Here is a 17,079-nt window from a genome sequence, read left to right on the forward strand (position 1 = left end):
TCCAACACGTACAAGAGGTGAAAGAGGCATCGGGAGGATGAGGTGTGTGTGTGTGTGTGTGTGTGTGTGCATGTAAGAAGTAGTGTGTGCGTGCGTGCATGCGTGTGTGTGTGTGTGTGTGTGTGTGTGTGTGTGTGTGTGTGTGTGTGTGTGTGTGTGTGTGTGTGTGTGCGCGCATGTTGCGGGAGTGCATCAGCTCAGTCATGGCTGCACATTCCTGTGCTCCGCCCGCCCCAGGGCCAGTGCTACAGTTCTATGGAGATGTCAAGACCAGGCACATGCCATGTTGCTTTACCTTACTCCCCCCCAGCGTGTGTACAAGGGGACTGACTGACTGACTGACTGACTGACTGACTGACTGTGTGTGTGTGTGTGTGTGTGTGTGTGTGTGTGTGTGTGTGTGTGTGTGTGTGTGTGTGTGTGTGGCATGCTCTAAAAAAGCAATCAAACTCCCTGAACCACTGTATGACTGTATGGCCGTCACAGTAAAATAGTAAAATAGGACCTGGTGACGGCCTGGCATCAAAGTGCTACATATATCTGCTGTGAGACTCCTGGATAAGACAGTTTTACGTGTGTGTGTGTGTGTGTGTGTGTGTGTGTGTGTGTGTGTGTGTGTGTGTGTGTGTGTGTGTGTGTGTGCTTGTGTGTGCGTGTGCGTTGGCTACATAGACTTGGCTACAGGCATAGCATTTTCCTGAATCCTGCGTGTATCGTTTCTCAGAAATGTTAGCCTCAATTCTCAATTCTCAATTCTCAATTCGAGCTTCCTACAGTCTTGCGCCATAGAATTTGAAAAGACACGCACACTACTAAGAAAATAAGGTGCCATCAGGACCAAACTTGTTGAGTGAAGACATGAGAGTGTGATACGCCACTGAACGCAGATTCTATATTTGGAATGAAGTACTAGAGAGTGGAATCTGAAAATATATACGCCACTCTGGTCTTTCTGATTGTGAGCTGTAGTAAAGAGATGTGTAGTTTGGTGAAGAGTTCTACTTTAGTGATTGGTAAACCTATTGATAAAGCTTGTGATGGAATGGTCATCACTAGGGTTGTGTGTGTGCTCTTACTGTCACAGCATCAAGCCTGGTTCTTTTGTCTTTTGTAGCGGTTTTGTAGTGAATTTAAGTCCAAGCGGGGCAACTCTGTACTCCCCTTCACTGAAAAACTCATATTCATAAGACTATAGTTAAGCACATCCACGAAGGAATATCAATGGGCCATGGCTGTGGCTCAAACAGTTAAGGCCCTGTACTGCTACGCCGGGGACTGGCTTATTTGCCTAACTGGCAGGTGGGGGTTGAATCTGGGCAGACACTTTTTTTGATCATGTAAAAAACCTGGGTATTTTTGGGAAAATATCAAACCGGGAAGACCACGTGAAATAAGTCAAAATATTAAGTTTCCTGCTGAGAGGGTTGACAGGTATGCAATGGGATACGCAACACAAAAAAGGTTGGGAAACAGTGATCTATGCAGGAGACCATTCTAATGGATTCAATCCTGAAACCCCTCCAATACAAAGACAAAGTCCCTAACCGTAAGGTCAGAGTTGCCCAACATTTTTGTCTTGTGTACCCCCTATGCCCCTTTGCCGTACCCTGAGTAGGCCTACCTCTCACTAATGCCCTATGTCTCCCAAAGTAGATATGCTCCATTTGGTATTCCCACGTACCCCTTGCAATATGCTTACATAGTATTCCCCATAGTGGTACATGTACCCTTGAATATGAAATACTGCATTAGGCCACTGCCCCAAGTAGATTCTTCTAAAACAGTGGTTCTAAACCTTTTTTTTGAAGTCCTCCTTACCTATGGCCAAAACAAGCTGCACACCCCCAACCCAAACGTCTACATGTGTATACACACTAAAAAATTCCTGACAATGATTCTTGCACAATGATTATTGCATCAATACCTTAATAACATTGGGACCAAAACGTCTTTTAATTTGATTTTGATTTGGCCTCATTATAATGTTCGCAAGCAGACTTTTGGTCACAATCTCAACGCAAACAAAATTACACGGACGGACCCCTTGCCATCTCTGGCGCTCCCCAGGTTAAGTGTACTCAGGCCGGATTTGAGTGCAGCACAGAGTAAAAGGTGTTTTTAAACTCCCAAGGTCATCTAGGCTTCTTTGGGGTCATATGAAGACAGCTTGAGGGTGAGAGGTTGATGGACGAGAATTGGTCAGGGTGTAAAGAAGGTGAGAGTCTGTCACACGCGCGCACGCACGCACGCGGACGGACGCACGCACGCATGCACGCACGCACGCACACAAACACACACACACACACACACAGGCCTCTACTGAGTAAGCATGCAGCACCAACAACAATACCGCACATGCGCATGTATGCACACACATGCGCAGGCACGCACGCACGCACACACGCAGGCAAGCACAGATGATTCTAAATAAGGGGACATGCAAATATGCCTGCTACTGTACTTCTGGGAGTTTTTGTATGTACTGTATTTGAAAAGCAACTCAGGAAACATGATGCAGATTATAGAAAAATGTCCGCAAAAATAAATAAAGAAAAAATCCACAGAAATCCAAACAGGCACAGATGCAGGAAGTGGAAATGAAACAGGCACAGTGTGAAAGACTGATCGAACTGGAGTGTCAATCTGTGCAGCGTCCAGGTGTGTGGTATTGCACCGCTGACCTTCCTAAAATGAGTTTCTACAGGTGGCTGGGTTGTCTGCATAAATAATGCATTCTCTCCTCTCTTTCTCACTTCTCTCTTTCTTCAAAATCCCCCCCCCCCCCCACCCCCCCACACACACACACACACACACACAGCCATGAGCCACGGCCTCGTCTCGGTTACACACTCGGCACAGATTAGTTTGTTTGCCGAGCGGGTCAAGTGCTAGGCTTGTCACAGCTCCTGGGCATGTCTGATCACCCTGGCTTGCCTGCCTAGTAGCCATGTTGAGAATGCAGAGGTCAGGCTCTGACTGTGGTGGCGGCTGTGTCAAAGTCAAGTGCTGCTGTCGTTAGCCTGTGGAGCTGAGCAAGCGATGGCGGAGGTCGGTGGAGGGCCCGTGTCTGGGCATGTAGCAAAATGGCAGCTGTGGGCCCCAAGGGCCCAAGGGCCTAGTCTATCTTGTCTCCCACGAAGCACTGCATTATTCAGCATGGGACAGCACAGCAGAGGGGTTCAAATGCTGTGCAAGAGACAGAATTGATCACCAATTATTGTCAATAAGTGAAGACATTGGACATTGGTATTTGATTGTGGATAATATCGCCACATAACATGAACTGTACGTCGTAGCACACCCATTGTGACATCAGTGTACGGATTGTTGCAGGGGTTCCGACCACAGCCAGCCGAGTTCTACTTGTAGAACGCTTCGGGGGTTCCGGGGTGGAGGGAGGAATGGGGGAGAGTGGGGTCTAGCTACCTGCCGGAATGCCACCGGGTGATTGATGAACTTTATGATACGCAGCATTCTTCTTCCAGAACATACCACCAGGAGCATATATCTCAGCACACACACAGCTCTCTGCAGCAATCACACCCATCATTTCAGCTCATCAAAGGAAGTGGGTTTGCAGATAACAGCCAAGAAGAGTAAATATCAGTCTATGACAGGATATCTGATTCGCCGTCAGCAGTACAATGGAGATGGTAGAATGATGGATATCGCCTAAACATACATAGCCTGTTATTAACACCGGCAGTTTATTCCAAATCCATTGAATGTGCAAAACCGTCTTGTCCAAAACATAGGCCTATTTATCTATGTTGATCTATTGTTATCAATAAGATGTATATCCTTGAATTACGGTAGAAAGACCACAAAGGTGCAAGGAAAACACCTCAAAGTGATAAGTTAAGGTAGGAAGCTTTATGGAAACAAAGAAAAGAAAACAATCAGATCACTTATACGTGTAGCCTAAGTAGTGAAGAGTGTACATATACTGTCCGTAGATGTTATTGAAGATATTTCAAATAAGTTACTTTTATGCAGAAGTCTCAGTAATACTTATCAAGTGCATCCACTCCCAAGTTCATTTACTACTAGAGCTACTGACCTAAACAGTTCCTGGTATTTCAGATCATAACTTTTTTTTTTTTTAAATGCTTGCGAACTCATGAGGGAACTGCTAAAATGCAGTGCTTTGACAAAGGTGGGCAGCCCGTCATGACTCAGTATGAGGTAATGAGGTCAATTTCTATCACTTTCTGTATTACATTAAATAGGACTAGTGCATCAGAGGAAGTTCAGCTATACCAGAGAATAGAAAAGATATTGTCCAAGGCTCTCTTCATTACAACAGCATGCCTGATAGAGGATCTTAAAGTTCACTACAATTTCTCGGCCAGATGAGGAATGAACTAAGCCTTGGCCTACTCTAAATTGCTTGCTCCCCATTTTTTGGTTTACTGACTTGAATGCCTCACAGCAGGGCAGGCTGTCCCAATTCTGAACATGGCCGTAACTACCACCTCTGTATTTTTTTCAGTAATGTAAAATGTATCTATGAAGAAAATCGAAAAATGATCAAGAATGATACATTCAGTCTGTATACACCACACCCATTTATCCTCAAGGCAGTGATTCATGAAAACTAAATACGACTTTGACTTAAGTGTTTGAAGCATTCTAAATGTACAGTATGCGGTACATCATGCAGTATTTGACATTGGTATTTAAAAATGTCTGGTTACGGCCCTGATTCTGAAACTCAAACAAGTTCTTCTGTCCTTTCCTGTTGATTGTGACCACTTGCCTCCATGGAGAAATCAATGAAGTTTCCCTGCGGTCAGCCCAGTTTTCCCCATTCAACATCCCTGAATGGCCTTTGAATTGTGCTTTTGCAAGGTGTTGAATAAAACCTCGATCATCAGTGTTGTCAAATCTTTTGTCACAAGGCCACATAAGGACAGGATTAACTCGTTTCACTTGCACCCCATGTGTAGTGGAGGGAAGGTGCGATGAAGTGACTACTAGGGTTGTGACTGTGTTCTTCTGACTGTCACGCTAATGAGCCTGGCTCTTTGGTGTAGCGATCAGAAGCCAAAGTTTAGTACCCAGAAGGCCGGGGTTCGAGTCCCGGTGGGGCAACTCTCATCCCTTTCCCTATAAGGATATGTAGCTGCCCCTACTGCATTCTGGCCCAGCTCTCCGAGGTACCAATTGCATGTTCTGGTCGTTACACCAAAGAGCCAGGCTCCTTGGTGTGACAGCCATTTACTATTGGATTCTTATAGGTGGGGTTGCAGGTATGACATCACGTTGGGGGAACTCCCCCAGGATTCTAGGGTTCTACATAGACTCCTATGAGCCTGCGGAACCACCAACGTGATGTAAGGGTTAAAGTGTATATCGCAGGTTAACCACTACTTTGGATCAATGTATACACACTGTATTCAATAAATGATCCACATATATAAGTCCCTCCAAAAACGATGTTAAACAACGATTTTTGTTGTTTGTTGTGGCAAATGTGGGTTTAACCGTAACCTGGCGACTACGTCAGGCGAGGCCATGGGTGAACGTTCTAATTTTATTTGCCTGGAATTTTACATAGGCGAGGTGACGATCACTAATGATATAACGGCCTGCAGGCCTATAATAGAAATCGCAACTACCGGTAATCGTGCGGCTTTTCTCATGCAGGGCACTGTAACAACTTCCAAATGATTTAGTAACTTTTGGCCAACTAGTTTTAGTAGAAATGCTATTCATACAGGGTTGCAAATTCTGCTTGGACATATAGCCTAGGCTAGACTATGCGACATGGGCTTCTTTTTTTTGACTAGTCCCTTCATATTTTTGGGCTTGCTTTTAATCATTTTTAATTAACTGCCAATATCGTGTCAGCTAAATGCAATAGGCTACCTAAATTACAAACAGCACAAACGGGTCTCTTGAAATGATCTGCGTAGCCTAAAATGTGGTGCTTTTCGCCCGACTGGGGATGACTGTCCATGGTGCTGAAATCGCGTCAAACTTTTCCTAGGTGCAAAACCAACACGTTCTCACCCCCATTACCTCGAATACAGACGCTTTGTCAGGACCCGTGGCGTCGGCATTCGAGTGAAAGGCAGCCCATTTGCGTCTGTATCCGATGCGAAGGCAGTTTCATGCTGCAAGCTGCACAACGAAAAGCTTTCTTATCCACATGCGCAGCAAGGCTGTTCTGGTCCATGAAAGGACACGGCACGCATTTATAACAGAAATAAACATTTATTTTGGCTACCTGCTTTCTCACTACAACAGCATTTCCATCGAAGCCCTATCCTAAAAAGCCACGATTTAATATCGAACTTTATGGACAATTTGATTAATATTCTATGCAAATAATATTTTATCCGAATAAAGTTTTATACAGTAGATGCGGCATATATTGCATACCTTTTTAATAGGCATATTTATTTCCACGATGTTTGTTCTTCGGACCGTATCGGATTAGTTTCAGCAAAGAAAATGGAATCTTGTACAAGAACGACCACTGGCTGGTGTGGCCAGGAGTGGCACTGCAGCTATATCATCCAGCCAAGTAAATAATGAATGGGTGCCAATGGGGCTGTACGCTTCTCATAGAACTATCTGCCCGTGTGATTTTTTCCCTGGAAACAATGAAGTCGCGTTCGATAGATATGAGTAAGTGAAAGCATTTGCCGGCACGTTTGCATCTTGTCAAGTGTTAGATTCGTGAAAATGACCCTTATTTCAACTATAGCAATGACATAACACGTGACAATCGACTTTACGGCACTACGCCATTTGTTTTGTAGTTTTAAGTCTGACTTCAGATGTCGATGTGTTTAAAGTTATGTTAGGATTGTTGCGGACACCTGTTATTTATTGCATTTAAGGTGGTGGAAAAGCGGCATGTGTACATGGGGTAAAGGAAATGACTGCGCTCATCCTTAAGAATTTGGGCACCTTCAATTAACATGTTGGACGGCGGTGGGGGGTTTTGAGGTGTGTGACCGTAGATGTCTCTGCTAGGATCAGTCAGAGTACGTCTCTCGTCAGCTCTGGTCGTGAATAGTCGCAGAGATTCCTCAGCCAGCAGGTATTAGCCGAATGCTAGCGTGTTGCAGGACAAAACTAACACGTCTTTGGGAGAACAAAGCCATGTCAGGAACCTTTAACTTCACTTCTAATACAACTTCCATGATAAGGTACAGAATGTGCACACACCTTTACAAACCAGAGAACAGAACCGTCACAAATCCCTGCTGAGCCATTTAGCCCAATAGGCTCCCATTCATCTTTTACTTGGCTGCGTTCGCCAACGGGGCTATATGGGAGCCAATGAGAGACGCCTATCTCATAGCTTAGAGAATTTCTGGTTTCAGGATGAATTAAAAACTAAACATTTGCTTCCTACTGTAATAGAAATGATGTCATTTCCTGAAGAGGGCTTGCGTGCGCCTATGAAATTTGAAAAAAATGTGCTGGATTAATCGAATAGTTGCCCATAATGTCGCATTTTTTGAGTATTTAACCTACTGCTATTTTTAAGAACGTGATTGTTTTTTTGGATTAAAAAATAAATAAATGAAGTTTGGAAATGATTGCGCTTGCAATGATGTCATTTCCTTGCGGATGCCTGTAGCAGTTGACAGCCAAGTTGTTGACAATTTGCTTCCACGGTGAAATTGTTCTCTCCTTGTCCTTATTGGTAAGTAAGCCTACATTGATGCCGTTAATAGGATCAAACTATCAATATTTTTGTAACATGCATTGGCATTCTTGACAGCTGGGTCGTGTCAAACTTTGTTTTTCATATGCCGTTCGTCAAGCTTGTTGTCAAGATGGGCAGGCTAGGTTAGCCTTCGTCAAATCACATTTGAGCGCTGGAACTACAATATTTGAGCTTCTATTTTTGAGTGAGATGTATTGATTCAATATCTAAACAGCCAGGGAACGATTAGTCATCCCATCCTCGTTTGGCGTCGTTCTGACGAAACTGTTAAGGTGGCTGTTTGGGCTTGCTTGCAAGGGCTTTTTAGTAGCCGATTCGGGAGGGTACACCCACAGCTAAAGCCCATGAAACAGGGGTGGGGATAGGGAACCTTTGTCTCGAGGGCCGTTTGCGGCTCTTGAGGCAGTTTTATCTGCCCCCCCCATAGGTTTAATGTTATGCAGCTTCACATGAAATATGACATTGTAAAGCAATTTTAGAAAACACATTTGCAATACAGCTAAGTTATATTTAGGGAACCTAGAGAAGGTGGGGTCTGTTTTAATGGTGACTGCTTCAATATAGTCCTAAAGTGCAGAGGGAAATCCAGGTTTGTGTTCATAATATGGCCCTAGCAGGACTTTAACGTCCCTCGGATGAATTTGAAGTGGCACCTTGAATGAAAAAGGTTCCCCACCCCTGCCATAAAAGAATGGTAATTAATGTACTTGCAATGAACGAATACTCCTCAGATAATCCAGTAAAAGCCAAGGAAGCCATTTAAGTTATATAACAGTAGTGTTTTGATTGCACCATTCTTGTGTACTATAAAAACACTGATCCACTGTGCATTCTTCTCTTCAAATTGTTTTCATTTATGTTTCCAGGTGTCGCAGGGGAAAAGAAAGTATTTCAACGGAGTGCATGGGACGTGATGGTATGTTACACAAGATGTACACTAACTCACAGTGTACGAATTAAGTCACTACTTAATTCATACACTTTGAGTTTGCAATGTATGATGAGTCATACTTTGCATTGGAAGATGACTCAAGTCTCAATCCACCCTTTACTGGGTATAAAAGTGATTGAACCGTTGACATTAGGGTATTTTGAGTTTGGGCAGGTTCTGTCAGTAGCCTACTGCTTGACGTTACTGTCACATGTACTGTAGGCCTACTGAGTTAACCATGCCCAAATTGTTGGGGTGTTGGGGAAAGAATTTGTGTGGTCTCCCTACACTTTCTGCTGTGACCGAACTTCAATTGAGCAATGCCCCTAACCCCAACTTTCTGCAGAACAATAGCCTACAGTTAATTAACTGCACAGTAACTTACTTAAAGATGAAGGCATGAAATAATATAAAGGTTCCGTATATCCTTATTAGTATGAATGTGAATGCTCTGTGATTACATCACAATGACTGTCTGAGCGCTATCACAAGTGGCAAAAGTGGTTTCATCTAACTCATAGTAAATCTCCATGTGAAAAGTAAATTGCAATTGTCTGATTGTAACAATTCTCAATACATTTACAGCAGCTCAACACAGATTGTAATGGAGGACGATGCTAAGGAGAGGATGATGGAACATGCTGACAGTCACGGTGTGCGGCCTCACCATGGAAAATTACATTGAAAGGTTTGTTTTACTTTCACTGTCCAAACAGTAGGCTACATACAATGCATACAAATTATAGTACACCCCTTTGAAAAGTAACATTTTGAACACAAATACAGAAGCAATTTCCAAAATTTGCATGGAATGATTTTAATATGCAAGGCATACAACTAATGATACAGTAAGTAGACCTCCTTGCATACAACTGAAAAAAGTTTCAAATATAGCTTATTGACATATTTTCCATTTTTGTGTAACTACGGTGGTGCAAAAGTGAATTCCCTCACTAATGTCCAGTTTGTCTCTTCAAAAAGAAAATCAACATTGGCCATAGGTGTCTGTTTAGGGTAGTGTGTCTCAATGTGGCACTAAAGCCCCCCCAGAGGGTGTTAGGGAAAAGAGACAGCTGAGATGGGTCAGTAGCCTTATTATCATCAACGGAGTTCCCGTATTTGCTGGAACTCAGACAAGTACTTGCATTGCTCTTGACCTGACTAGCTGCAACGCTGAAAGTGTCTCGTCACTTGGAGGGCACAGCCTGGCTAATGGGTCATGGCTTAGTTGCCATTGTGGGACATTAGTCTATTTTGTTTTGTAATGCTTAGAAGGGCATTGGCCGACTTATGATGAGGTGAAGGGGAATTGGCATACACTAGGCATACACTGATGTATGCCTAGATATTCTAGATATACTAGATATTTTCAATAGCAGCCAAAATGCTGCATGGAAACATTATAATTAGGCAAAATCTAAACCAGATTACAAATGTAAAACATGTTTTGATCCCCATGGAAAGTCATTAGGTTTTTATTGATAATGTCTCAAGCAAGAATCATTGTAATTCATCACTTAAATCATTTTTAGTGCATACATGTCTAGAAGTTTGGGTTGGGGGTGAGTGGTTTCATTGCCTTGGGCGAAGGTAAGGGGGTGCTTTTAAGAAAAAAAAGACTATGCCACTATGCTACACGATATGTGACCTAAGATTGACCTCCGATTGAGAAAAAATCCGCCTGATTTCCAAAAAGTTGTAAGTCTGACAAATTGTGTCAAAAAATTGGTCTGGATTTCTGATCTATGCCCAATTTCGACCAGATATGCAGTTAGTGTGTTCTTGTATGGTATGACAGTATTGGCAAGGAGTTCATGATTCAATGAGCGTCATGGTACACATGCCATGATTCAATACTATCACAATGCATTACGATACTTGTGTTATTGCAATACATTGCCTGCATACTTGCCTGATACTTTTTGCATTCATAAGTCAATTGATGCAATGCACTGCCATGACAATTTTATTCATATCCCTAATGGTTGGGGTGTTGGTCTTGGGCTCAGAGGTTCGAATTAGAGTCTTTCAACTATTAAGTATTTATATGGTGTCTCTACACTTTCATGCATGGCCAAACCACAAATGAGCATTAGATGACTGTGTCAATTAAGTAGGTCAAGTTCAGCTGTCATTAATGTGGTGTGTCATGGTATGGGCTTTGTGATTATATCATAATGAAACACATTTCCAAACGTAATGACTGATATGTTTAAGATAAGTGGCAAACGGCTGTCTTACTTTCAGGCTTTCAGCTAACCCATCACAAATCTCCACTTGACAAGTACATGGATGTATGATTGGAATGATGCATACTCTGTCTCTGTCTTTGTGTCTGTCTCTCTGTCTCTCTATCTCTCTCTCTGCCTTCTTCCCTCCCTCCCTCAAAACACACACACATACACATAGTTACAGGTGGTTAGGAGGTGATTGAACACTCAGTCGTTCATCGTCCCAGCTACTTTTACTGTCTACAGTACGTAGCATCAAAAATGTATTCACACACTGTAATGGCTCCCAATAGCATATTCTGATTTTTACTTGTGCTCCTTTGTCCTGCCTGTGATGTTCTTAGTGGCCATCACATGGACAACCAAGTAGTGTTTGTTATGATTTATTATGATCCAAGAAGGTGGATTACTGTAGAACGTAGTCTAATCCATGTTTCTCAACTCATCTTCTCTTCTTCTACCACACTGTCAATGCAGTTCCTGCTGAATGGGCCATGCTAAACGTACAGCTCAGCTACAGCACGACGATGAACAGCCACATTACAGGTAAGCGTCTCAGTCACTTCCTCTCTATTGATTTCACTCTTCACTTCTCTTCAATTTCACCCATCCAATTTAATCATAATAATTGGGTTTTATATGGCTTTTCTTGATGGTCAAAGATGCTTTACAAGTGAAAAAAATATAGACAGTACAAACACACAGTATAAGGAATGGCTGGAGAGAGGTAGGAAGAAACGGCAGTACAAAAACAGACAAACAAAGGGCAACAACAGATCTGGAGGGAGGAGATGATGGCGATTAGTGGCACTGGACGCCTCTGGTGTTATACATGGTTTGGAAAAGGTGGGTCTTGAGGATGTGTTTGAATGATGGCAGTGAGTCAGACTATCGGATGGGCAGGTGGAGGTACAGTAGTTCCAGAGGGTGGTTGGCACTGGTGGCGAAGTCTCTTTCCCCTGGGTGCAGTACTTGAGGATGGGAGTGAGGAGGTTGGCATCCGAGGAGGACAGGGAGGGGGGTCAAGGGATTCATCAGTGATGAGAATCTTGAAGTGTATACAAGTGAAGCCTCTACACGGAGGGCAGAAGGCTGAGCAGCATGCATCACTGCCAACCGTCAGTCCTTTAAAGATGAAGCAGGGGGTATGTCTTGCAGGGGGGAGTGGAGCCTCAAAGGCACTTGTAGCTTGAGCAGCTTCCCACACAGTTATGCAGCTGAAGAGTATGGTCTTAGTTGTTCCTCTGTGGATAGAAGAAGATGTAAACAAAACGTAAATGAACAATCCAGAGACATAATAATGGCTTTCCATTTCTTGGTGTGTTTGGGAAACAATGCATTAAATATCTAAACAGCTTCCAGAAACTTGCCCTGTACTCCCACAAGGTGGTTCTGGCCCCCAAACTGTTTCCTGTCATTGCCCCTAAATGGTGGAATAAGCTAGGGACTGCCACAAGACCAGGGTGATCGCTCTCAACTTTTAAACAGCTTGTGAAGACTCATCTCTTCTAAGAGCGCTTCCCTATAACAAAACTACTTGTGAGTTTACTTTGTCCTGTTTACATACTGAATAGGTCCTCCAGTTAGTTTACTGCAGCACTTTTTGATATGCTTTACTTGTATATTTAACTGCGGTGTTCCTGCGCAGTCCGCTTACCTGTGATATAGCTGTACATTGCTGTGGCGAGCTGGGAGGTTAGCATGGCCCATTCACTGCAGCACTGACAGAGGGAGAGACAATGACATTAGGTTGAGAAATATGGTTTAGAGTACTTCCACTGAGAGCCACCTTCATGATGCACCCTACCACTGTCTGATTGGTTGTCTATACATGTAAGTGGACGTCAAAAACATCTCAGATAGGATAAAGGAGTACAAGTTGCAAAAGAATATGGGAGTTACAACAGTATGTTAACAGTCTATTTTAATGCTACAGTGCAAACCAATAATGAGTACATTCCTTTAATGTACAACAGAAGTCAACAGAGGTTAAAGCTGGAGCAACAGACATTTCGGACATAGTCCATTCTCAATGTCTCCAGTAGCTACTGGATCAAGTGATAACTACTTTTTTGGAGCGGACGCACCAAGCAATACATGAATCAAAAGTGTAGGCACAGAAGCCGACCTTGTTGGTTTTTGTCCTTCAATAAAGTTCTGTGAGAGCCTGCACACCTTGAAGGCTTCTTTCTCAGCAGGTGCAGCTTTTCAAGGGACTTAAATAAAAAGTGGTGAACCGTGAAGAAGCAGTGTGGTACTCTTACAATGTTTGTAATCTCTTTGTGTAAACTGTCCTTCAATAAAAAAAATCTGAAATCTCATGAGCTTGAATGTTGAGTCATGCAGCTCCAGGCACTAGGGTCACGGTGAATGTTGCGCTACGCAACATCCAGCATAAATGGGTTAATACACCATCTGTGAAGTGAAAGCCCAACTGGGAAACTCCAACTCCCATTGTCATTGTGACACAGCATTCCACAACACAAGAGTACACTGAGTGCCCGAAAGGGAGCAGTGTGGCGGGGCCGTACCATCCTCAGGGTACCTCAGTCAGGGAGGATGGGGGAGAGCATTGATTAATTACTCCCCACACCAACCTGGCGAGTCGGGACTCGGACCGGCAACCATTGGCCTACAAGTCTGAAGTCCTGACCACTTACCCATGACTACCCCGAAATTACCACAGAAAAGAATTTTTAAATAACACTTCACACAAAGTTTTCATTTCCCATTTCTTGATGTAAGCAATAACACCACAGTTTTAGTTTGACGCTATTGGAAGACCACAACCTCAGCACAAAAAAAATCAGCACACCCCCTGAAATCTCTGGTACACCTCAGGTTCAGAACTGCTGGTGTAGCATACATGGGGTAACAACAAGCAATTTCACCTCAGTACAGGACGGTACAGTGTGAATAGGAGCTGAATAGCTGCTATTGAAAATATCTAGTATATCTAGAATATCTAGGCATACATCAGTGTATGCCTAGTGCAGGGGTCAGGAACCTGTGGCTCTTTTGGGAACGGTATATGGCTCTTACTTATCTAGGGTCGCCAACCATCCCTTGAAATATGGAATCGTCCTGTATTTATGAATAAAAGTACGGGTTCCATATAGAGTTGAAACGGGACAAGGGAGGTTAACAAGTGTTAAAATCCAGGACATTTCATCTAAGAAATACAAAATTCTCCCAAACCCTCACCATAATGAAGTTGACAGTTGGCAACCCTATACTTACCTGTTATCAATAAAAGCAATAACTTGACAGTACACTCAAAATTGTTGGGCTTAATTGAAATACCTGATTTTGATTGTATTCAGTGTTTTTAAAATGGTATGGCTCTCATGAAAATGTATTTTAAAAAATATGGCGTTTATGGCTCTCTCCACCAAAAAGGTTCCTGACCCCTGGCCTAGTGTATGCCAATTCCCCTTCACCTCATCATAAGTCTGCCAATGCCCTTCTAAGCATTACAAAACAAAATAGACTAATGTCCCACAATGGCAACTAAGCCATGACCCATTAGGCAGGCTGTGCCCTCCAAGTGACGAGACACTTTCAGCGTTGCAGCTAGTCAGGTAAAGAGCAATGCAAGTACTTGTCTGAGTTCCAGCAAATACGGGAACTCCTCCCAGAGGTCAGTCATGCCGTTTGGGAAACGTTAATTGTTATGCTCTTGGTCAGACCAAGTCTCGAAGAGATTTGAACCTTGATGATAATAAGGCTACTGACCCATCTCAGCTGTCTCTTTTCCCTAACACCCTCTGGGGGGGCTTTAGTGCCCCATTGAGACACACTACCCTAAACAGACACCTATGGCCAATGTTGATTTTCTTTTTGAAGAGACAAACTGGACATTAGTGAGGGAATTCACTTTTGTACCACCGTAGTTACACAAAAATGGAAAATATGTCAATAAGCTATATTTGAAACTTTTTTCAGTTGTATGCAAGGAGATCTACTTACTGTATCATTAGTTGTATGCCTTGCATATTAAAATCATTCCATGCAAATTTTGGAAATTGCTTCTGTATTTGTGTTCAAAATGTTACTTTTCAAAGGGGTGTACTATAATTTGTATGCATTGTATGTAGCCTACTGTTTGGACAGTGAAAGTAAAACAAACCTTTCAATGTAATTTTCCATGGTGAGGCCGCACACCGTGACTGTCAGCATGTTCCATCATCCTCTCCTTAGCATCGTCCTCCATTACAATCTGTGTTGATCTGCTGTAAATGTATTGAGAATTGTTACAATCAGACAATTGCAATTTACTTTTCACATGGAGATTTACTACGAGTTAGATGAAACCACTTTTGCCACTTGTGATAGCGCTCAGACAGCCATTGTGATGTAATCACAGAGCATTCACATTCATACTAATAAGGACATACGGAACCTTTATATTATTTCATGCCTTCATCTTTAAGTAAGTTACTGTGCAGTTAATTAACTGTAGGCTATTGTTCTGCAGAAAGTTGGGGTTAGGGGCATTGCTCAATTGAAGTTCGGTCACAGCAGAAAGTATAGGGAGACCACACAAATTCTTTCCCCAACACCCCAACAATTTGGGCATGGTTAACTTAGTAGGCCTACAGTACATGTGACAGTAACGTCAAGCAGTAGGCTACTGACAGAACCTGCCCAAACTCAAAATACCCTAATGTCAACGGTTCAATCACTTTTATACCCAGTAAAGGGTGGATTGAGACTTGAGTCATCTTCCAATGCAAAGTATGACTCATCATACATTGCAAACTCACAGTGTATGAATTAAGTAGTGACTTAATTCGTACACTGTGAGTTAGTGTACATCTTGTGTAACATACCATCACGTCCCATGCACTCCGTTGAAATACTTTCTTTTCCTCTGCGACACCTGGAAACATAAATGAAAACAATTTGAAGAGAAGAATGCACAGTGGATCAGTGTTTTTATAGTACACAAGAATGGTGCAATCAAAACACTACTGTTATATAACTTAAATGGCTTCCTTGGCTTTTACTGGATTATCTGAGGAGTATTCGTTCATTGCGAGTACATTAATTACCATTCTTTTATGGCAGGGGTGGGGAACCTTTTTCATTCAAGGTGCCACTTCAAATTCATCCGAGGGACGTTAAAGTCCTGCGAGGGCCATATTACGAACACAAACCAGGATTTCCCTCTGCACTTTAGGGCTACATTGAAGCAGTCACCTATAACAGACCCCACCTTCTCTAGGTTCTTATCTGTATTGCAAATGTGAAGCTGCATAACATTAAAACTATATGGGGGGGGGGGGGGGGGGGCAGATAAAACTACCTCAAGAGCCGCAAACGCCTTCGAGACATAGGTTCCCCATCCCCACCCCTGTTTCATGAGCTTCAGCTGTGGGTGTACCCTCCCGGATCGGCTACTAAAAAGGCCTTGCATGCAAGCCCAAACAGCCACCTTAACAGTTTCGTCAGAACGACGCTAATCGTTCCCTGGCTGTTTAGATATTGAATCAATACATTTCACTCAAAAATAGAAGCTCAAATATTGTAGTTCCAGCGCTCAAATGTGATTTGACGAAGGCTAACCTAGCCTGCTCATCTTGAAAACAAGCTTGACGAACGGCATATGAAAAACAAAGTTTGACACGACCCAGCTGTCAAGAATGCCGATGCATGTTACAAAAATATTGATAGTTTGATCCTATTAACGGCATCAATGTAGGCTTACTTACCAATAAGGACAAGGAGAGAACAATTTCACCGTGGAAGCAAATTGTCAACAAATTGGCTGTCAACTGCTACAGGCATCCGCAAGGAAATGACATCATTGCAAGCGCAATCATTTCCAAACTTCATTTATTTATTTTTTAATCCAAAAAAACAATCACGTTCATAAAAATAGCAGTAGGTTAAATACTCAAAAAATGCGACATTATGGGCAACTATTCGACTAATCCAGCACATTTTTTTCAAATTTCATAGGCGCACGCAAACCCTCTTCAGCAAATGTTTAGTTTTTAATTCATCCTGAAACTAATCCGATACGGTCCGAAGAACAAACATCGAGGGAATAAATATGCCTATTAAAAGGGTATGCAATATATGCCGCATCTACTGTATAACACTGTATTCGGATAAAATATTATTTGCATAGACTATTAATCAAATTGACCATAAAGTTTGATATTAAATCGTGGCTTTTTAGGATAGGGCTTCGATGGAAATGCTATTGTAGTGAGAAAGCA

The 17,079-nt window shown here is 42.6% G+C and overlaps 2 long non-coding RNA genes across 2 annotated transcripts; one reads left to right on the forward strand and one right to left on the reverse strand.

The window, feature by feature from the left end:
- Positions 1 to 7,370: 7,370 nt before the first annotated feature.
- On the forward strand, positions 7,371 to 11,400 carry LOC134443440 (uncharacterized). Its single transcript, XR_010033668.1, has 4 exons — positions 7,371 to 7,666; positions 8,557 to 8,606; positions 9,207 to 9,309; positions 11,330 to 11,400. It is a non-coding gene; the product is annotated as an uncharacterized LOC134443440 (long non-coding RNA).
- Positions 11,401 to 11,932: 532 nt separating this feature from the next.
- LOC134443441 (uncharacterized) lies at positions 11,933 to 16,636 on the reverse strand. The gene is made up of 5 exons (XR_010033669.1): positions 16,567 to 16,636; positions 15,685 to 15,734; positions 14,982 to 15,084; positions 12,510 to 12,573; positions 11,933 to 12,096 (listed from the first exon to the last, which is right to left on the reverse strand). It is a non-coding gene; the product is annotated as an uncharacterized LOC134443441 (long non-coding RNA).
- Between the last annotated feature and the right edge of the window lie 443 nt (positions 16,637 to 17,079).

The sequence above is a fragment of the Engraulis encrasicolus genome, unplaced genomic scaffold, assembly GCF_034702125.1.
Source record: "Engraulis encrasicolus isolate BLACKSEA-1 unplaced genomic scaffold, IST_EnEncr_1.0 scaffold_322_np1212, whole genome shotgun sequence".
NCBI lineage: Eukaryota > Metazoa > Chordata > Actinopteri > Clupeiformes > Engraulidae > Engraulis > Engraulis encrasicolus.